Source organism: Pongo pygmaeus, chromosome 14 (genome assembly GCF_028885625.2).
Source record: "Pongo pygmaeus isolate AG05252 chromosome 14, NHGRI_mPonPyg2-v2.0_pri, whole genome shotgun sequence".
Taxonomy (NCBI): domain Eukaryota; kingdom Metazoa; phylum Chordata; class Mammalia; order Primates; family Hominidae; genus Pongo; species Pongo pygmaeus.
The window spans coordinates 83,616,257-83,639,450 of NC_072387.2; positions in this window are offsets into that span (position 1 = coordinate 83,616,257).

Here is a 23,194-nt window from a genome sequence, read left to right on the forward strand (position 1 = left end):
CAGCAGGCTACTAATCAGAATTTCACTGAGCTTTCAATTACATGATGTAGTGAGACCTAAAATGGATATAATTTCAGGAAGTTGTTTTACCAAATTATTTTTGACCTGAGAAGGATATCCACAAAACAGTTATTTGTAGCTTCTATTATATTGAATGGTTTCTACTTAATTAAAATTGTGTCTCTAGCCTAGAAATTATTTTCTAAGAAATGCTTTCTTGCTAAATAAGATTGTTATATATAGGAGATCTAACTCTATCTACTGACTGCTGCAGCTTACTGAGGAGACAAATATATTTCCATAAAATTCAAATAAAATGTTTTTAGATTCCAATCAATGCCATCATCTACTGAGATGACTGAGATGACATCTACTACCTTAAAGAAGTCAGGAATGAGGCTGGGCCTGGTGGCTCACGCCTGTAATCCCAGCACTTTGGGAGGCCGAGGTAGGCGGATCACAAGGTCAAGAGATTGAAACCATCCCGGCTAACATGGTGAAACCCCATCTCTACTAAAAATACAGAAAATTAGCCGGGTGTGGTGGCAGGTGCCTGTAGTCCCAGCCACTCGGGAGACTGAGGCAGGAGAATGGCGTGAACCCAGGAGGCGGAGCTTGCAGTGAGCAGAGAGATTGCGCCACTGCACTCCAGACTGGGCAACAGAGCGAGACTCCGTCTCAAAAAAAAAAAAAAAAGAAGTCAGGAATGAACTGCTTCAAGGCTAAGACATACTTGGCTCACATCTCTGATATCGTCTAACACTGGAATCAGCATGGCCCAGAGGATAAAAACAATAAACAACACAAACAGAACAAAATAGAACAAAACACATAACTGAAAATAAAGACAACTGAATTCCAGTCCCAGCTCAGTCACTGTTGTGCTTTGTGGGTCTTGTTCTTTTACATTTCAAATCAAGAAGATGGAACTTGTTCATCTCATTGTTGTGAAGATGAAAAGTTGAGTAACTTGTGGATCTGGGTGGGACTGTATTAGGGACTGGTACAGTAAAATAATTGAAATGAAATGATCAACAGGAGACACTTCCATCAATAAGTAAGTTACAGTGGGTGGGATAACGAGCCCTTCAACCCACCAGCGAATCAGTAGGGTAAAGCTAGCACTTCAACACATTGGTGGTGGTAGTAGTGAGAGGGTGAGTTCATTCAGCATTAAACTTTTCTTTTATTAGTGGAAAACTCTGAGTAGAGCTTGTGTGTGTGTGTGTGTGTGTCTAAGATTTTCCTATCTGTTGCCATGCTGTTTTGGAAACGGCCTACTATTTGCAGAGACTCACTGTCATTCACTAGTCCCAATTTTAATCACTGTTTGATCTTATATTACACAAGAAATGGTAGAAGAATAATTAAACTTTGTGTCACTGTCCCTGAAGACATATTTTCATATATTAATTGCTGATTAATCTTATACTTTTTTTTTGTTGTGGCAGTTGTTATTCCGTGACATCTTTTCTACTTAAGCAGCTAACCCACGAGGCATCCAAAACAGAGAGAAAAAACAGAGTGAACATTTTGCCTTATGGAATTGTCAAAAGTTGCGGTCAAAACACAGGCAAGATTTGGAAGAATCTGTAATGAGCCAGGGCCAGTTTTCCTAGTTATGGAGCCTAGGCTGGAGGAGGTACATGGGCTGGGGAAGGAGAGGGAATTAGAGATTGGCTGTTCCTGGAAACTCTCTGCCTGTACTCCATGGCCTGAGTCCCAGGACCTGGAAGCGGCTGGAAATCTGAGATATAGAAGAGACTGGTGCTGCCTTTCTGAGGAGGGCTTGGGAAAACAGCAAGTTCCCTGAATTTTTCCATGACACGGGAGCAGATGAAATGTCATGATTGGTGTCCAGGCTGGTGGACTGAGTTAACTCCCGATAGTCCCTGTACTCTCCAGCATGGCACGAGGAGAAGCAGACCATTTTCCTGTGCAGCCATAGGAAAACGGTACAAACACGACACCGAAATTCAGCTGACCGCAAGAGCTTGATGGTCAGTGTGAGCCAGATGGAGCAGGAACATGTATGGATGGAAAACCCAGATCCAAAGTTCATCCCCCTCTCCCGCGGATGCTCCAGCACATTGCAAGGTTTCCCAGAAACTTAGAGGCAACCTTGGCACAAGGACATGATTTGTTGGAAATTAAGTTTTGTCAGCTGGGGGACTATGAGCTTGATACGGAAATTAATTCAGTTATATAATTATAAAAATGATGCACTTCCTACACATCTGATTTTGTGAACCCAAATTAGTTTCCACAATGCAACTGTATTAACATTTGTCAACCTCTGGGGCAACATTGGTTGTCTTTGTTGCTTTTTTCTAGAAGTTTTCAGCTCTAACCCATCTTTCCCTTTTTAATTTTCATTTCTAAATTCTGGTGAGTGGTGTTTTGATAAGTAGCTATCAGCTATTTTCTATTTTCTGTCTTACTTGAAAAGTCTTCTCTGTATTAAATAACAAAGGTCACTTAGATAAATATCTTATCATTACCAGAGGGTAGGGAACTGCTTCTCCTATACATATCTTCTATTATCTTTCAATCCAGAAAAAAAAAATGGCAAGAGGACAAGTTTTTGAATGTTATGAATCATGATTTCTGTGTCTAAAATCTGCTTTTTTGTTAACACTAAGGGCAACTTCCTTCAAAGTGGTTCATCTTGGTCTATTACCATGTTTGTGTGTGTGTGTGTGTGTGTGTGTGTGTGTGTAGTAAAACCAAAGTTTCCTATTATTTTTGAAGGTGTGTGGCCCTGCTGGAAGACAGCTATGTGTAAGTTGAACTTGGCAGAGAGAAAGGGAAACAGGATCTTATTCCCTGGCCTCCTGTCACCAGCTATGTGACTTTGCTGAAGTCATTTCTTTCCCCTAAGTCTCAGTTCCGATACCTATAAAGTGAGTGTTCTGCCTGGTTGTGTTTTAGGTCTTTATTAATGTTGAAATGTCCTGACTTTATGGGTTCTCATTCACTGTAATGTGGTAACCAAAACAAGCAGAGATTAATAACCAGGACTCAATAATGTAAAACACTAAAAATTGTATTTTTGCAAATTTTTGTAAATGCGGGATCATATCTCTCTCAGTGACAGTATTGGTGTGATCCATTACTGTACATTTAGTGGATAAACAGAATGTAACTAAGAAACGTTATCTTTGTTATCAGGGGAACATGGAGTTGGATGTGTATGATTGGGACGGGCAGTTAATTCATAGGTTGAACACTCAAAGAGGGAATATCTCTTTATCACTATCTCCAAACACTCCCCACTCTTCCTCAATTTTCTTAGTAACTCACTGCTCAGACTGGGTTTCCCCAGAAGCAGACTATGAGACCACGATTTGATGCAAGCAGTTTTTTTGGAGTTGATCCCAGAAAGGCTGATAAGAGAGTAGAGAAGTAACACAGAGAAATGAAGAAAGCTAATAGAAGGTCCTGGTGCTCTCTCCTGCAAGAGACCACTGGAGGACTGAGTAGAACATGCCCCAGAGTTGTCCCCCTCTGCTGGGGCAAGAGAACTAGGGTACTGATCAGCTAATTTCTGTGCTTCACTGGTTAAGGGCATTAACCTCCCCAAACTTCTGGCCTGTGCCCCAGATAGACCAGGCATGCTTCTGTGGCCAGAGAAAGCCCGAGGGTGGAGAGTCACAGATGCTTGTGGTAGGTAGCAGGTGGTGGGTATGGAAATGGGAATGGGATGCCAAGGGGATTTGGGCAGGGCACCAAGCATCTGCCACATTACCCTAATCCAGGCAATAACACTCACAGTATCCCAGGGATTCCCCTTCTAGCCTCGAATTCCTCTTATTCTCATTTATTTTGTATTTACCTTCTAGAACATAGTTTCTTAGATAGTAAAGGTTCTACCGACTTTCCTCATCTCTGTGCAACCTCCTTTCCTGCTTAGCTTCTCTTCCATGGTCAAGCCAATACACACAGAATTTTGTCTTCCATTCTTCGCTCAGGTGTTTCTTCTACTTGGAGTCTGTTCCTCAGTCATTTTCACTAGTCCATGTCCCTCCCAGTACACAGAATTTTTCACAGAAAACATAGTTAATCCTTTAAAAATATATTTAGATTGAATTGCATGCCCCTCTTAAGGTTTCTTTCTTTCCAAATGCCTTTTTTAAAACCCCAATTTAAGAATTTCTTTAGCCAATACTACAACAATGCAGTCCTTGCTCTCCACTTCTTTCCTTTTATCTACTCAATGTTATTAATCTTTTTAGTGTAAACATCAGTAACTCAAGCAAGCCTTTCCTGATCCCCATGATTAGGATGAGTTTTTGTGTTGCCTGCTCCAAAAGATCTGTCCTTTTTAATGCTCACCACACTTCAGGTTTCTGTTCACTATTAGCTGTCCAGACACACTTCAAAGGCCGTGAGGCCTGATACCATGATTTTGCTGCACTCCTAGACCTGGCCTACTGGTACACAGTAGGCATTGATAATAATTTGCTGGAGCATTGCATAAATAAACTATGCCATTTGAGGCTGATTAACATTTTAACGAATAATTGATTTTACTTCTTCTAAGCATTTTTCTAGTGAATTTATAAATATATTAAAGGTGGACGCTGTTTCTTTTGTGTCCCCTCTGGAGTGCTATATACAATGTACCTCATACAGTAGGAGCTTCAAAATGTTAGTAAACTAAATACACACACACACTCACACACACACACACGCACACACACGGAGGTAACTGCAAAGTCTCAGAGTATGTGCTTTGGCAAGAGGTTACTTGGACTATTGGAGCATGCTGTTCTCGTTCATGTGACACATAGCAACAATTCAAATAGAGTAAATCGGGCAGGATACAATGGCTTATACCTCTAATCCCAGTACTTTGGGAGGTTGAGGCAGGAGAATCGTTTGAGGACAGGAGTTAGAGACCAGCCTGGACAACCTAGCAAGACACTATTCCTCCAAAAAGCAGAAACATTAGCTGGGTGTGGTGGTGCACCTGTAGTCCTAGCTACTTGGGAGACTGAGGTGGGAGGATCGCCTGAGTCCAGGAATTTGAGGTTATAGTGAGCTATGATTGCCTCACTGCACTCCACTCTGGGTGACAGAGTGAAACACTGTTTCTAAAATAAAATAAAATAAAATAAAATAAAATAAAATAAAATAAAATAAGTGAATTAATTGCTGGAGAGGTACTAAGTAATAAAATTGGGCTTCAAATGGAAAAGCAATAAAAAAATAGGTCCTGTGATTTAGAAGATTAATGAAGGTGCTGAAAATAGGCACTAATTGTAAATGTGTAGGAATGCTAGGAAAAATAAAAATTTTGGGATATGTGTGCCAATTGGTGTTAATAACAAACATATGAAGAAAAACAAATTGGTTTAAAGAATAAAAAGAAGCACAAGATTTGCAGTCATTAATTTTGAAGAAAAATGTAGGTGAGAAAAAAAGGAAAAAAGCAAACTAAATTTTTTGAAAACAAAGAAGTTCATCAGCTTAAGGATACACTGCACTTTGGGAACTTGGGGGCAAGAGTGTGAGCGGGGTGAGGGAAAAAAGACTACACATTGGGTACAGTGCTCGGGTGATGGGTGCACCAAAATCTCAGAAATCACCACTAAAGAACTTATCCATGTAACCAAACACCAGCTGTTCTCCAAAAACTATTGAAATTTTAAAAAAATTTAAAAAGAGATCAATATGTATTAAAATAGCAGTGACACTTTTGAGAAGACCTAGTGGTTAACAGAATAATATCAATAATCACCTGAAGAAAACTTCTGAAATGTGTTGTGTTTCCCTGGTATAAATGTAATTAGAGAATAAGTGGAATAGAAGAAAATTATCTTCACATCTATATATTTTATCTGTTGATGGATGCAATTTCCATAATATATATGCAGAATTTTTTCTAAACAGAAGCATGAAAATAAAAAAGTATTTCAAAATAAAAGTGCTTCGGTGGAAGTATTAGATAGAGTATGATAAGAAATTTCATTTGCCCATTCTATTCAAACCAAATTGGGTAAAAGCCTGCTAGCTTTTCTTGAATGTTATCTCAAAAAAAGAAAAGATAAAAAAAGTTTGTGATAAAGTAACAGGCTACATAGGCTGTCTTTGAACAGCATATAAAGACTGTATATAAACAAACACATACATAACAGATATACATGATTTAGATTTTAGTGCCTTTTAACATTTTCTACAGACATTTCAATTATTATATATATATATATACACAAATATTAATAAGGATACAGAAATCTAGGTGTGCCTGATTTTATGTTTCTTTGAGCAGCATTGATTTGCTATGAAGCCATTTGTCTCTAAACTATCTTTCTGAAAATATATGCACATGCAGACACAAACGTGTGTGTGGTAGTACACCGGTGAACTCTGTACTTGCTGAATGTTCTTGTATACTGTTAGCCAGCCAGAGCTTCATGACCAAATGAACATGCTCATCCATTGAGCAAGAACCCACCATGCTGCAAATTCTCACCTTCAGAGAGCACTGCGCTGTGCTATCCCGAGCTGAGTGTGCTCCTCAGTGTGTGGCTCACTGCACTGGGGCCTCCTTTTTGCCATGTGTTTTGTGGTCTGGTCTACAATTTTGAAAGATTGTGGCTTCCAGAAGTGGTGTAAATAATGAATTTGCAAGAAAACACAGGTAGAGTATCATGGCTGATGGTAAAATGCATGTTTAATATTGACTTGAGGTATTTTCAGAGAAACGATCAAGTAGAATTGAACAAATGAGAGGCAATTAGAAGTATTGTTGATCTTCAACATTGTGAAAGGCACCACTCATAATTGTAGCTGTAGGAGGTTGGATCAATATTTTGTGAATAATGGCTGGAAGAACCTGTGACCTGAGACATTATAGCTTCATGAGATTTGAAGAAAGCACAAGAGCGATTGTAAATTTTAAATGCTAAGAAAGAATACCTGTCCCTCAGTATCCGTGGGCAATCGGTTCAAGGACCTTCTCTGGATACCACAATCTGAGGATTCTCAGGTCCCTAATATAAAATGGAGTGGTACTTGCATATAGTCTATGCCCATCCTCTTGTATACTTTAAATCATCTATAGATTACCTGTAATACCTAAGGAAATGTAAATGCTATGTAAACAATACAGCTGTTATGCTGTATTGTTTAGGGAGTAACGACAAGAAAAAAAGACTGTACATGTCCACTACAAACACAATTTTTTTTGATCCACAGTTGGTTCAGTCCCTGAATGTGGAACCCACAGATGTAGAGGGTCAACTGTATTTCCAGAGAAGACTTGCATGATCCCAACTCAGTTAGGACCTCAGGAAGGCAATGTCTCAGAATAATAGTATATATATACATATATATATACACACATATATATATACATATATATATACACACATGTATATATACATATATATATACACACATATATATATACATATATATATACACACATATATGTATACTATCTGTGAGATATATATTTGGGACTCTGTGAGATATATATATATATTATTGACAAATATGCATTCATAATTTATCTGTGAGATATATATTTGGGACTCTGTGAGATTATATATATTATTGACAAATATGCATTCATAATTTTTTACCTGGTTCTTAGTCAGTGTGCATAATTCATAATATTTTTAAAAGGTTGAAAATACAGCTGAAAGTAAAATCAAATTCAGTAAAAATACCAAATGTCAGCCTCAGAGCTAAATACTTTCTAACAGCTCCAAGACATAAAAAGAAAGGAATATTCAAATTGATGAACATTACTAAAGACAAGGACATTTTCATTTATAAAAGAGAGAAAGTATTTAAAGTAAGTTCTTTATACTTCTAACTAAAATGCTTTTCATGTCTAACTCTTATAGCTTTGTAAAAAATAATGTAATGCTCCTTGTACACATCTTTTTACTTATAGTAGCCTTGAGAAAAATTACACATAGGTAGTTTAACTGGCTCAAACCCATCAAAAATTAAGGGAAATTGAAGAAAACATTATTAAAGATTTTATTCACATTTAAGTTGCTATTGTATGCAGCAAGAGATTAAAGGAACCATAAGATAAAGACTCTGACTTCTATGAGTATATGCCACAGTAGAAGAGCATATAGAATTGGGTTTGAGATCATTGCTTTTTGAAGTATTTGTCAGCTTACATGTGACAGTCAACCTGTTACTCTCATCCAGTAATATGGTACTAATATTTATCTGTTTATAGCCTCCTCCACACTTCTAGTGAGATACTGAGTTTAATTTTCTCTTCTCATTCAGAGCAAGCTAATGGGAGTAAAGGATGAATAGAAGTTCCCTCCATTGCTGAGGCAGGAGAATCGCTTGAACCCGGGAGGTGGAGGTTGTAGTGAGCTGAAATCGCGCCACTGCACTCCAGCCTGGAGGAGACAGAGCAAGACTCCATCTCAAAAAGGAAAATTTAAATTCCCTCTGTCTATCCCATCACCTCAGGTCTGGTCATATGACCCCATACTCAGTTAATACGATACTCCATGGATTCTTGACCATTTAAAAATCTTGTCCTTCAGGGCTTTTACTGATTTTGGAGTATACAATAAATATCCTTCAATTATTTTGGGTGCTTTATAGCCAGGTTTGTTTTTTTTCTAGGCAGCCACAATCTTGACTAATATGAAAGTTGGTTCCAGGAGCAGATTGTATACCAGATCTCAGGGAAAAGGAGGAAGTCTGGGATTGTACCTGGCATAACTGGGGTTAAAAGCAGTGAAAATGCAGTTGTGTCAGTGATCGAAGGATGACAGACTGTGGTAAGCAATGACAAAACGGTTAACTTTCTGTTACTTGGAATCCAGTGCAAATTGAAGATCAGGCTTTGGGTATCAATTTGCTGATGTTGAATAACAGCTGAAAAAAATTAACTGGGTATGTGAGGGGCTGCTTTTAGACACACTAAGTGGCTTGGATAAAAAAAGAATGACAAGCTCAAATATTAAATTCTTGGGTCACAAACTTAAGCTTAGGGAACTTTACCTGATGATGCTAGCAGAATATTTGGATTCTTACAGCTGTAGAGATGAGGTATCCAAAAAATAAATAAAAAGGTTAGTTTTGAGTTGCCAAGTTAACACATTATTTATCCCCTCTTCAGCTTCTTTGGTGAGAGTTAAAATATTAAATGGGACAGAGTGACATTCTGAATATTAAAATGGGGATATATGGGAGGATTTGAAGGACTTGAAATAGCCACAAAATTCAAAATCTTTAAGCTTCCTTTGCCAGTTGATGCATTCAAAATAGCTCAGGTAAAACCCTTTTCTTTGTAGGAAGAGGCAGTCCTTCCCACTCTTAAGTCAGTTCTCTTCAGATCCTAACCCTCTTTCCCCCATTTTCATTTCAAACTGGTAATTAAAGTTGGATTTCAGCATACTAATTTATGTTGTCAAACTTTGTGTAATAGTTTTATACAACAAAATAAATATACAAAATAAATATACTTAACAATTTGTATAATAAAATACCTAGGGCAGAATATGTCTTATTAAATTCCAAACATGCTCAACCAAAAAGTGAATAAATGTAGTTTCAGGTTAGTCTATTTTTTTTTCATATAGTGCAATTATCTGAATTCATTGAGAGGGCAAGGTACTTTTAATACAGGAAGCTGTATAGATTATTGATCATTCTAAAGAAAATTAAGATGCCATAAATAATTTACAATAGTACCTAGAAAGAAATAAAATGACCGAATTTATAACATGAATCTCATCTACTTCCTAACTATGTTGCCTAAGTAGACATAGATGACCATCTTTTTACTAAAGCCTTGAGAAATACTTATGAGGGAACTACTAGTATCTACAAAAATGTGATTGTGGCTTCTCTTGTCAGTTGGGGATATTGATGGGAGCGACTAATATTGAAATAGTCTGCCTGATTACAATGGAGATTGGAAAGATCCTATGACTGAGAAGGGCAGGTGCAGAAGTCAGGCACTTAACCTTCAGAGGCTAGTTATTTGTGCTTTGCCTAATAGAGACACATAGATATTTAACACTGATTTATTGATCATGGAGTCTATAGATCTGAGATATATGGGCAAATCACAAAGTTCCTAATAAATTTGCATAAAATCCCCATGTCTCAGGATAAAGCTTACCAAAAGAAAGACAGAGTCATTACCCTATTTCTAGACCTGTGGTCCTTTTCTGGTGTAAATATATTCTGAAGAAAAGAATATAAGTAGACCTTTCCATTGTTTTAAGATAATGGCTCCCAATTTACACATGTCTGGTATAGAAGAATGGCACTGTGGTTCAATGGTCAGAGTAGAAATGTATGATGTTCAGGTGATAGAGTCTTGACCCAAGCCCATCTCACTGTAGGCATAGTGGGACCTACAGACACATCCTCTTCTTTTTCCCTTCATTTCCTGTGTGTTCTTGGAAAAGATATTCTAGGCAACTGGCTAAATACTCACAGTTACTTCTTAACTCAGGAATAAGAGTTGTTATGAAAGGAAAGAACAAGGATGGAAGTCCTGGATCTCACCTTCCTTACTAAAAGAAAAACCAAGAGCAGTAGGATATTCCCATAGAATCTGAGAGATTAGTGCTATCATCAACGACTGAAATGGTAGGTTGTGGTCATGTCTATCGCAGCTCCATTTAACTCTCCAATTAGGTTGGTGGGGAAGACAGATGGGTCTTGGAGAAGAGTGTGGATTATCATAAGCTTAATTAGGCGGTGCCTCCAAGTGCAGCTGCTGTTCCAGATGTTGTCTCCTCACTAACTCATATCAACAGAGCTCCTGGCAATCAGTCCAGGCTGCAGTGCAATCAACTCTACCTGGCAGCCCATATGATCCAGCGGATCCAATGAAGCTTGAAGAGTTTGTAGCAGATTGGGATGCTTTATGGAGCTCCAGTAGTAAATTCACAGTCAAGACCTCTAATATCATTTAAAAAATCAAAGTTATGACCTCTCCAGCAAGTAACTAGACCTGTTTTGAGAAACAACTCTTGAAATGCTACTGGACCTTGGTAGAGACTAAATACCTGGCATTATGATCTGAATTTCCCATTATGAACCAGTCACAAACTCATTCACCAAAAAATAAAGTGAGGAATCCACAGCTGTACTCCATCAAGTGAAATGCACACATACCCATGCATCCATGTGCGCACACACACACACACACACACACACATGCACAGGAATGGTTTCAAGCCAATCTTAAATGCACATGTTAAATTGCACAAGGAGGATTCTCATCTTCCTGGGTATCATCCTGCTACCCTGCTGTTCTCTCTCAACCCCAGTGGCCTCGTGGAGGGATTCCTGTGACTAGTTAGTAGACTGAGATGCCAAATAAATCAATAAATGGATAGATACGTAGATAGATAGATAGCTCTTGGTTTACAGATGCTTCTTCCTGATTTCCTGGGGCCAGCATTGGTGGACTTATGGTAAATGATTGTACTTCTTAATTCAATGCTGGTCCTAAAGGGAAGTAATCTTGTTGTCTAATTTGCCTGGAAGAAGTCATAGATTGAGTTAAGTAATAACAAAAACCAGTGGACCAGTGGGTAATGATTAATAATTTGAGCAGGTAGTCAGAAACTCAGAAGTAACAAGACTATTTTTGTAGAGGGTAGTGGATATCTTTTTCCATCTGAATGCTCTCAGAGTGGAAAAATATTAGTGTACCATTTGAATGCTTATCAAGAGTCTCTTTAGGTTCAGGATAGATGATAACTCACTCTCTAGATGTCAGTCAGCCTCCTCGCCCATTCTCCTCATACTTGCATAATGATCTCATGAATTATGTAGCAACAGTGATAGTGAAACTCACTGTTTTGGATTGAATGACGGCCTCCAAAAGATATGCCCACATCCTAATCCCCAGAATCTGTGAATATGATCTTATTTGAGAAAAAGACTTTACAGGTCTAATAAAGTTAAGGAATTTAAGACAAGATCACCTGGATTTCCTGAGTAGCTACTAAATCCATCAAAAATTATCCTTATAAGAGACAGAACAATAGCCAAGATGTGGAAGCAAACTAAGTGTCCATCAACTGATGAATAGTGGTATATATACAGGATGGAATATTATTCAGCCACAAAAAAGAAAACCCTGTCATTCATGGCAACATGGATGAGCCTGGAGCTCATTATGTGAAGTGCAAAAAGCTAGGTACAGAAAGACAAATATTATATGTTCTCACTCATATGTGGGAGCTTTAAAAGTTGATCTCATAGAGGTAGAGAGTAGAATGATGGTTACCACAGGCTGGAAAGTGTAGGGGGAAGGAGGGATGAAGAGAGGTTGGTTAATGGGTACAAAATTATGGTTATAGAGAAGAAATATGTTCTAGTATTAGCACAGTCAGGTGACTATGGTTAGCAATAATTTATTGTATAGTTAAAAATATCTAGAAGAGAAGATTCGGGATGTGCTCAATATGAAGAAATGATAAATGTTTTAGGTGATGGATACCCCAATTACCCTGATTTGATTACTACATAGTATATGCATATATCAAAATGTCACATGTACATCCAAGTGTGTACAATTATTATGATTAATTTTTTAAAAAAGAGGCAGTGGAGGAGAAGAGAGACACAGAGAAGGCCATGTGAAGATGGAGGAAGGGACTGGAGTTATCTAGTCAAAAGCCAAAGGATACCTGGGGTCACTAGAAGCTGAAAGAAGCAAGGGAGGAGATTCCCCTAGAGTCTTCAGGAGGAACAAGTTCCTACTTATGTCTTGATTCTGACTTCTGGACCCCGGAACTGTGAGAGAATGAATTTTTGTTGTTTTAAGCTACTGAGTTTGTGGCAATTTGTTACAACAGCCAAAGGGACAAATATACTAAGGAGAGATTTCTCTGTATTATTTTGCTATCAGTATTGCTGAAGGCTCAATTTTTCCAGTAGAATTATTAGTCCATTTTTAGCTAAGGAGCTAGAACGTGGGTGGGACTTTTGGCAGGGTGATTACCTTTTTTTAGTGGGACATCAAGTATTTGTGCCAACTGAAAAACACCTTAAGGATATGGACTGGATTTGTTTTTTCTGCCTATTTTATTTCTAGAAGTACCATTAATTATGGACTTAACAGATGCCTTTTAGCTCATCAGAATACGTCGTCCAACATTTCTCTGGCCATGAAATTGTTATTTTGTGAGTGAAATCAGGTAATATGCTGCCGGTCATGGGATAATTGGTTTTATCATGTACCCTGTCATCCCAAAGCAGCTCACTTACAGCACAATTTGGAGGCTCATTGGAGGATCTCTTACAGTTTCATTAAGGAGATCTCCTTATGAGATTGGAATGCCTGTTCAGGAGAGCAGTATATGCAATGATTTCTCTCAGAGATAGATAATATGTGAATCTGGAGAAGAAGGGTGATAGAAAATTTGATGCTTTTCAGGTTACAGCTTACAATGTGCCTTAGAAATTGCGCTAACTCCAAACACTTCTGTCTTAGAGGATTTAGTAAGCAAGAGGTGAATGCATCCACCAGGCATTGTAACAAGGGTTCTTTTGAGTTGGAAGCTGAGACAGCTATTTGGTCTTTTTAGGTTCTTCACCATGAGTTGAGTATACTAAAAAGAGGGATTATAGTGCTGTCTGGGGTGATTAATCCTGACACTGAAGAAAAATAGAGTTGCTAGTTCACAGTGGAGGCAGAAAGGAGAATGGACAGAATCAACTGAGACAAAAGTGGGGCTGGGGAAGACCTTTGCATGGCCAAGTATAGCAATAAATTAAAAATGGCTTAAAGGTGATTTTAGTCGTATACAGTAGGATCATCTAAGACTTAGAATTCTCAGGAATAAAGGTTTGGATTATCCCAGAGATAATGTTATTCAACCAGCTTTTGTGCTGGCTGATGGCAAAGGGGACATGAAATGAAGGAGTGGGGAAGGCATATTTGTCTTCATGATTTTTCATAAACAAGAAGTGTAGTCACTTGTATATTATTTTACTTGCTCTATCTCTCTCTCTTTGTATATAGTTACATATTTAACTAATCTACCTTTTATTTCCTGCTCATTTACACCACTATTTCATATAGAGCATATTGAGTTCACAGGCTGAACAATATTTATGTGTGATGGAGGCAAAATTAGAGAAGAAAAGATTGTAAATAAAGAGCCAAGACATGTATTTAGATTTGTATATAATGGGACTCTGGATGGTCTCCTTGTTGCAGGAGTAAAAAAATGTGTTTTAATTATACAAGAGATGATATCATTGTATTTGGCAGAAATGTATTTTTGAGAGAAGGATATATACAGATTTTAATTAGTGAAAGAGTTGTAGTTCAGGGGTATTTGTTATGTTTTTGCTGCCCAGGAACTCAAGTTCCTATGTGATAGGAATTCTATTATTTCAAGCAAGATCCTTACTTCCACCTTAGAAGTCCACGTGGTATAAATGTTCGTCTTTCTCATGAGCTAGTGTGTGTGTGCATGGTCTAAATTTGGATAACGAACCTATCATGCCAGGGATTTTGAATATGGGAGAAGTGACACAAAGAATCTAGACAATATCTAGTCATTCTGAGATGACATTAGTGTTGTTGGTATTCAGTGTACACAGTGTTATCTGCTGTTTGTGGTAATCTCAGTGGAGAGTTTCAGGGAAGTCTTTGGAGGTGGCAGTTATGTCCTAAGACAACCATTCCAGTGGAGAGGTCTTAACTGTAATCCTGGTTCCTACTAATTTCCTGAGCCTGGTTCTTCAGTGTTATATGACATAAAACTTGGTTGGCCTTTGTCCTGTTTACTAGGGGGAGCCTCCAAATCCTTGGAATTCTCTGAGTAATAGGAGTGTCTTTTTTTTCATGATGAGCCATTCAGATCACACCTGATAGTGTATGCTAACAAGGTGATTCATGGCAGACTCCTAGGTCATTTATACTAATGAGATGACTCAAGATTGGGCTGGCCATGTCAAAAAGACCAGTCAGATGAATAGAGGGTTAGGGTTTTGCACGATATGGTATCAGCCCAACCTCCTAACCTCCAATGAGGTAAAAGGAGCTGGAGATTTAATTCTGTCGTATGGCTGATGATTTAACCAATGATGCTACATAGAGAAACCTCAATAAAAGCTGTGGACACTGAAAGCCTGAGTGAACTTCCCTGATTGGTAATCATGCATTGGTGTGCTACAGGCATGAAGCATCCTGAGGACATGGAAGCTCTGTGTTTGGAAAACTTTGTGTTTGGGACCTCGCAAACCTTGCCCATCAATATACATCTCTTCATTTAGCTGTACGGCTTTGTAACCTTTATAATAAAAAATTGATCATAACACTTTGCTGAGTTCTGTGAGTTGTCCTGTGAGCAAATTATTGAGTGTGTAGTGGGAATCTCCAAAATTGTAGCTGGTTGGGTAGATGTGCAGGTAGCCTGGGAACCCTGGAGCTTGGGGCTGGTATCTGAAGTCAGGGGAGTGTCGTGGACTATGCACTTAATCTGTGAGATTTGACCTCACTCTGGGTAGTTAGGGTTAGACTTGCATTGGGTCTGGCTTTCCCGTCAATTCTGTGAGCCACTTGATAATCCAGTAAATTCCCTTTTTGCTTAGGTTAGTTAGAACAGCAGTCCTCAACCCCCAGGCTGGTACCGGTTCATGGCCTGTTAGGAACTGGGCAGCACAGAAGGATGTGAGTGGTGGGTGAGTGCATTACTGCCTGAGCTCCGCCTCCTGTCAGATCAGCAGTGGCATTAGATTCTCATAAGAGCACAAACCCTATTATGAGCTGCACATGTGAAAAATCTAGGTTGAGCATTCCTTATGAGAATCTAACTAATGCCTGATGGTCTGAGGTGGAACAGTTTCATCCCGAAACCATCCCTCCCACCCCATCTGTGGAAAAATTGTCTTCCACGAAACCAGTCCTTGGTGCCAAAAAGGTTCGGAACTGCTAAATTAGAGTAACTTTCTGTTGTCTGCAATCAACATAAAGCTTAAGGAGAAAAAGGGCAACTATGTTTAAGCATTAGTAGAAACTAAGAATAAGCCTTGGACATTAATATGAGGTCTCTAATCTCCTAATTTTGTCTTCTTCCTTAAGCAAACTTATGACCAGTAGACAGTAAAAAAGTAAAAAATGGTAGGACCATTTTTATATCATAGCGGAAGGCATTTGTAAGGCAGAAGAGCCTCTTAAAAAAAGAATGACTGTTGCATCTATAATACTTTAATTTTTGCTCCAAAGGAAAGTCACTTTCTCAATGATAAACACATTTTCCTAAAATATATTTGTTTGTTTATTAAACATTTCATATTCAGCTTTTTGCCAACTATATCTATCAGTTAAAGGCATATTGGACTGCTAGCCACAGGAAACACTAAATACAGTGGCATAAAAAGGGATCAATTTTTCTCTCACGTAACAAAAGTGTGAAGGTAGGCAAGTCAGGTATGGTATACACAATGTCATCAGAGATCCAGGCTTCTCTTTCCCTTCAAATGTTTGTTGTCTTCCTCACGATTTCAAGATGGCTCTTTGCCCCATGGGTATGGTGACCAGACTCTAGCTAGCAAGAAGGGTGAAGGGCAAGGGGCAAAGAACTCATGCCAGTGGAGTCAGCTCTTTATAAAAAACTTTCTGAAAACTCTTTCAGTGACTTGTATTTGCAATCTTATTGGCAAGAATTGCATTTCTTGACCAGCCCTAGCTGCAAGGGAGTCTGATAACATAATTTATTATTTATTTATTTATTTTTTGCTGTACATATTGCCATCATAAATAAAAATCAGGGTTGTAAAGAAAACTGGCACATTGTTTTCTTTAACTTCTAATGTGCTACTTATAATTAGTCTTGTCAAATAAATTGCTCTCTAGTCTTGGACTTATACTTCTACCAATTTAACAGCTGATTTCAAGATTAATAGTCAATTTAGTAAGTATTTATATGTATAAAGGGTAAACATACATGTGGAATAAAGTTAAGACTCCCCTGATGTTCCTTTCTTGGAAATTCCTGTGATAGTCACTTTCTTGGATTGTCATTGAAGATCAAAGTTAAAATATCTTAGAGGTTGGTATAGCAAAACTTAAAAATAATTGTATAGATTGAGAACCCACAGTGCTACTGAGTCAAACTTAAATGTTACAAGTTGTATGATAGTTGTCATATTAAAGTCTTTGAGAAGAGAATATGGCTATACAAGAGGGCCTGAGATAAGACTTCAGACATTAGGTTTGAAGTTATGGAAGGGAAGATCAGTGTCAGGTGGTAACCCTTACCTAGGAGGGGACGAGGCCGAATGCCATGGAACATTTATAGAATACGATAATAAAGAGCTGAAAGAAACAAGAATAAATTCTTCATCCACTAGGGAGGCAGGAATAAAGGAAATTTTGAAAAGTAAAATCTTAAATACTTAGAAGAAGGCTATATGTCTAGAAGGGAAAGTGAGTGATCTAAAGAATATTTTCAGGTTGGAGTTTAGGAAACTCAAGAAGTATCATTTTCCTGAAGCCAAGGAGGGGTCTGATTTGTAGACAGGAAAGACCTTGGTATGCTAGGTACCTGGTATTCTGAGTGAGATAAACCAGGTTGTATCCAAGGAATAAAAGTAAAAGCTTAAAAAGAATAGACTAGCTGTAAAGGCAAGGACTTAAGGAGAAACTACATTGCTTTAAAATAAATTAAGCGAACTAGGTCAAATGGGCTGTGGAAACCACAAATGCCGTCTTCTTTTCCTTTTGGTAGGGGTGTGCTCTACTAGTATCCTTTTAAATAGTGCTCATTTTAGTTTTTCCTTTCCTGCTCGGAAAAATCTAAACATAGAAATAATCGCGAAGCAGTCATTACAGAATTCCTTATTTTGTGGCATATAGTTATGATGCAACTACAGAAACAATGCCAGATTTTGTTTGTTTGAAAAATGAGGATATTTGAAGTTTATTGAATATGAAAATGTGATTCTTTAAGCTGTAAATAATACAGTAATATCCCTTCTAATTTCCATATAAGCAATTTATATTCTTTTCTCCTTGGGCTCATTTTTTTCCTTTGGTAAGTGTATCTGTGCTGCCTTGAAAAATGATTAGAATTGACTTAATGTTAATCTATTCCTGTAATAGTTTTTATATCAAGCTTTTTTTTCTTGAGCATGTACAAATTTTTTTCCGTATTTGTGAAGTTTTCCCTTTATATTAGAACTTTGCAATGGTTGTGTGCAATTCTGTTATACTCTAATAGAATTGTGCCTAATATGTGCTGTAATCTTAGTCTGCAATACTAAGTAAAAATACCATAATAAAATTAATAATCACAATAAACCTGAATGAGTTATGCAAACTAGAAAGCTTGTTTCTACTGTAACTGAGAAGTGGACTTGGAAGATTTTTGGCTTTTTAGAGAGTTGATAAATTGGTTTCAGACTCACAGCTTTCTGGGAAAAGCCAAGATCACCCAAAGGAGTTCAAATAGTACAAGGATTATGTAATGCATGGCAGCTGGTGGGTTGAAGACAGTCTTCCACCCTAATTCTTACTGAGAAACCTATTTCATTTGGGTAATAAAGAATAATTCTAAGTATTATTTTAATGAGATGAAGTGACAGTTACTGTAATATGAACCCATGCCACACAGTGCACAAATGCAGTGATCAAACATCATAGTGTAATTAAAAATAGAAGACTGGCACATGAACTTAAGACACCAAACTCTGCCTCTTGAGGCATGCACCGAAAATCATCTTAATTTGATAAAAATCTATTCTGCAGGAAAATCTTCTAGGGAATGTGATTATACCACCTCCCTCTTCACTCAATACCAATGTTTACAAATCTTCTGGTAAGGCAATTCTTTTCTTATATTTAACCTAAATCCCTATGTGGAAGCTTAAGCCCACTACTTCCTCTCATAGCCTTAGTGAAGACGCAATACAGCTGCCACTTCCAGATGGCACTTAAAAAAAAGACCTAAGGCTTATTTACATATAATCAGCTCATACGTCTCCTTTATCTGTCCTCATCAACAAGAGAAAAATATTGCAGTGCTTCTTCTTACGTTACTTATTACCTCTAAGATCGTACATTACCATTTTATTATATTTTGTAGTTAAATCTTTCCACCTGTTCCTAATTATTTCCTTACGACCAATTTTCAGAAGTGAAATTCCTGGGTCAAAAGGTAAGCATATTTTAAATATTTTTACTCATATTGCCAACTTACTCTTGACCAAGATTGTACTTATTTATGCATCTGGTGGCTGTGTGGGGAAAAAGAAAGAAGTCTCTTTCTTCTCACTCATGCCAATGTTGTATATTACCATTCTTTTTGTCTTTGCTAGTTTGGTGACCCATTACTTTATTTTCACTTCTTTTTTTTTTATAATTGAATTTGAATATTTTTCATGCATGTTGGTGATCTGTCTTTATGTATGTGTAAGCATTTTCATTTCCATTCCTTTTTCCATTGTTACATTGTTATTTCTCTTACATGTCATAGTTTTTCATAGGAAATAAACTATACTTTGGCACATATTACCAATATATTTCTTTCACTTCATCAATTTTTTAAATTCAAGTTGTCATATTTAGATGTTTTAAATTTTTATGTGGTAAAATTTATTAATCAGTAATTTGTGAGTCTTGGTTAAGGAGCCTGTTTACACCCCAAGATTACAGACTCACTTATATTTTCTTTCTTAGTACTTTCATACTTTTATTAGTGAAGCAAGGCACTGAGAAGGTGACATTTGAGCAGAGATCTGAAGGAGATATGGAGAGAGCCACGTGCAGATTTTGGGGGAAATTGTTCAAAGCAAAGGGAACCACAAATATGAAAGCCTTGTAATTTGAACTTTTATGTGTTGTTTGCAGACCAGAAAGGAGGCCAGTGTGTGTGAGGCAGAGTGATTGGAGGGACAGAGCAGTACAAAATGAAGTCAGGGAGAAAATATGTGTCACGTTATTTAGGCTTTTCAACATCACTATGAATCCTTTACTCTGAGAGATACAGGGAACCATTGGAGGGTTTTAAGCAAAGAAGTCATGTGAACTGACTTTCATCTTAACAGAATAATTCTATATTCTGTTATAGTTTAACTAGTTGCTTTCAAATTACATGTTGAATAATCGAATTTTTCCTAGAGATAGAAGCTTGCTTTTAAAAATGCAACTTGCATAAATTATTAAATTCTTATGTAGAGTTAATATATGTGTTGAATTTTCACTTTGCTTGCTTTAGTCTCCAGAATTTTTCTTGCGTAAATACAGTATGGTTTAATTATTGTATCTTAAAATATATTTAAAATGTAGTTGGACAGATTCCTTGTTACTACTTTTTTTCAAAACTTTCCTGCCTCTTTTTGGGTATTTTTGTTTGTATATAACCTTTTTTTTGTTTTTTCTAGACACAGGGTCTCACTCTGTTGCCTGAAATCAGACTATAGGTGCACGCCATTATGCCTGGCTTTCTCTGTCTTCCTTCCTTCCTTCCTTCCTTCCTTCCTTCCTTCCTTCCTTCCTTCCTTCCTTCCTTCCTTCCTTCTTCCTTCCTTTCTCTCTCTCTCTCTCTCTTTCTGTCTGTCTGTCTTTCTTTCCTTCTTTATTTGCTCTATTACTTTTATTTCTTTCTTTTCTTTTTTTTTTTTTTTGAGACGGAGTCTTGCTCTGTCGCCCAGGCTGGAGTGCAGTGGCGCGATCTCGGCTCACTGCAAGCTCCGCCTCCCTGGTTCACGCCATTCTCCTGCCTCAGCCTCCCAAGTAGCTGGGACTACAGGCGCCCGCTACGACGCCCGGCTAATTTCTTTTATTTTTAGTGGAGACGGGGTTTCACCATGTTAGCCAGGATGGTCTCTATCTCCTGACCTCGTGATCTGCCCGCCTCGGCCTTCTAAAGTGTTGGGATTACAGGGGTGAGCCACCGTGCCCGGCCCACTTTTATTTATTTCTTATTTTTACTTTACTTTAAGTTCTGGAATATATATGTGCAGAACGTGCAGGTTTGTTACATAGGTATACATGTGCCATGCTGGTTTGCTGCATCCATCAACCCGTCATCTAGGTTTTAAGCCCCACATGGATTAAGTAGTTGTCCTAATGTTCTCCCTCGTCTTGCCCCCTACTCCCCAACAGGCCCCAGTGTGTGATGTTCCCCTCCCTGTGTCCGTGTGTTCTCATTGTTCAGCTCCCACTTATGAGTGAGAACATGTGGTGTTTGGTTTTCTGTTCCTGTATTAGTTTGCTGAGAATGATATGCCTGGCTAATTTCTAAATTTTTTGTAGAGATGGGTTCTCGCTGTGTTGTACAGGCTGATCTTCAACTCCTGGCCTCAAGCAATCCTTCTACCTTGGCCTCCCAAAGTCATATAAATTGTAATATGATCAGATTTTTAAAATTCCATTCACTTTGGGGGTTTGGATAAATTGTGCACATTATTTTGAACAGGAATTGAAATATGCACTATACTATCTTCCGGTAATGAAGCCTTATTTATTTAGTAAAGTTTCGTAATTTACCACATCTAAATTTTGCACATTTCTTCTTATTTTATAAGTTTATTCTGTGGTTTGAAGATACCTTAATATTTATCTTAACCTGATTTCAGCATTATAAAAAGTAAGATGTCTTCCTAATAAGCCTTCCTACAAATGACTTGTGTTTTTCTATATAGGATACAGAACAGGCAACTCTTCATCTTATTTAACCCAGTTGGTTTGACTCAGCCAAACCCATCTGTCAGGCTATTCCGTTTTCATTCTCTTTCAGTTCTCTTCTCCATACTTGAACCTAGTCTTTTGTTCTCATGGTTTTACCTTTAACTCCTGCTTTCAGAGTGAGCTGATTATCTTTTGCTTGCAAAAGATGATTGGAGAAGCAAAGTTCTTTCATGTCTGGAAAATAAAGTGACTCTATAAACTTCAGGTACCCACTACTGTCCACTGATTTAGCTGGATCCTCTGGACGATGCCCATGGCAGTGCCCTTGATGGGCCTCTGGTATGTTTCTCAGTCTACTCTCCTCGAATCAGCTTCATCTGTTTCTGTCTTGGGATCTGCCAATAGCCTGATGGCCTTGGCCTTTCAAATCTCATTCAATCTCATTCTGGTTCTCCTCTTGCTCTCTATTCTCTTTTACTATCAAATGACTGTATTATACATGTCTTCACATTGCCATCTGCAGTGTAGCTATTGCTTTCATTTCTGGAGGCTACTGGATCACCTCATCTCTGCACTTTCTCTTCTGCTACTACATCTTTCTTGAATTTGTTGGTCTAAATAGGTACCTGGTGGAATGCACATGGCCCGTATCATGTTTGACCATGTTTGTGAAGTCTTCTTGACCTGCCCAACAGGATGTGGTTCCTCCCTCATTCAGACTCTTATAAATCTCTTTATGTCTTCCCTGGTAGTCATGGTACTCCCTTTTGTATTATTCAGTAAGTGTGTAATGCCATGTGCCAGTTACTAGACTAGATACTGAGAATACAAAAATGAATAAGACAGAGTAGCTGCCATCAGGGATACCAGAGTGGGCAGAGAGGCATGTGAAAATAACTGTTAGTATTATATGGAAATAAACATGGCTCAGGGGCAGTAATCATAAAGCAATTATAGATTATTTCCTGGAGCCTCTTACAATGAACTCTATAGGGCTATTCCTTCCCTTTTCCCTGGATGAAAACTTAGGCAGGAACTGTGACTTTTAAAATTTGTTCTTAGGGCACAAAACTCTCTCTCTCAGTTTAGTAATTAGAATGTCATGTCTCATGGGATGTCACAAGGTCAGTCTTGCTGTCCAGTTGAGGCATCTCCCATAGGTGCTCAGACACATTTCAGGTTGGAAGCTTGAGCCCAAAGGATGGAGAGTAGTTGACTTCTTCCTCTCTGCCAAGCACATCTACCCTTCCACATGCTCCTATTAGTGAAATTTTCTTTTCCCTTCAGGGTTAGAGCTGATAGAGAGAAGGGTAGGAGGATAGATAGGTTGGGGCAAGCTATATCTTACATGCCTGGTACTATTGTGGGTTGGGTGGTGCTGTTCTCTGGTTCTGATGTGTGTTTAAACTGGACGTGTTCTCTTACAGGTGCTCTCATGAGTTCTTTGAGACCTCCACCACCTCTGGCTTCCCAACTTTCCCTGCATCCCCTCCCTTGCCCCAACCAATTTCTGACAATTTCTATTTCTATTTGGGCTGATTATTTCCTGCTCCCTCAGTCCTAGGAATCTGGTGACAGCTGCCA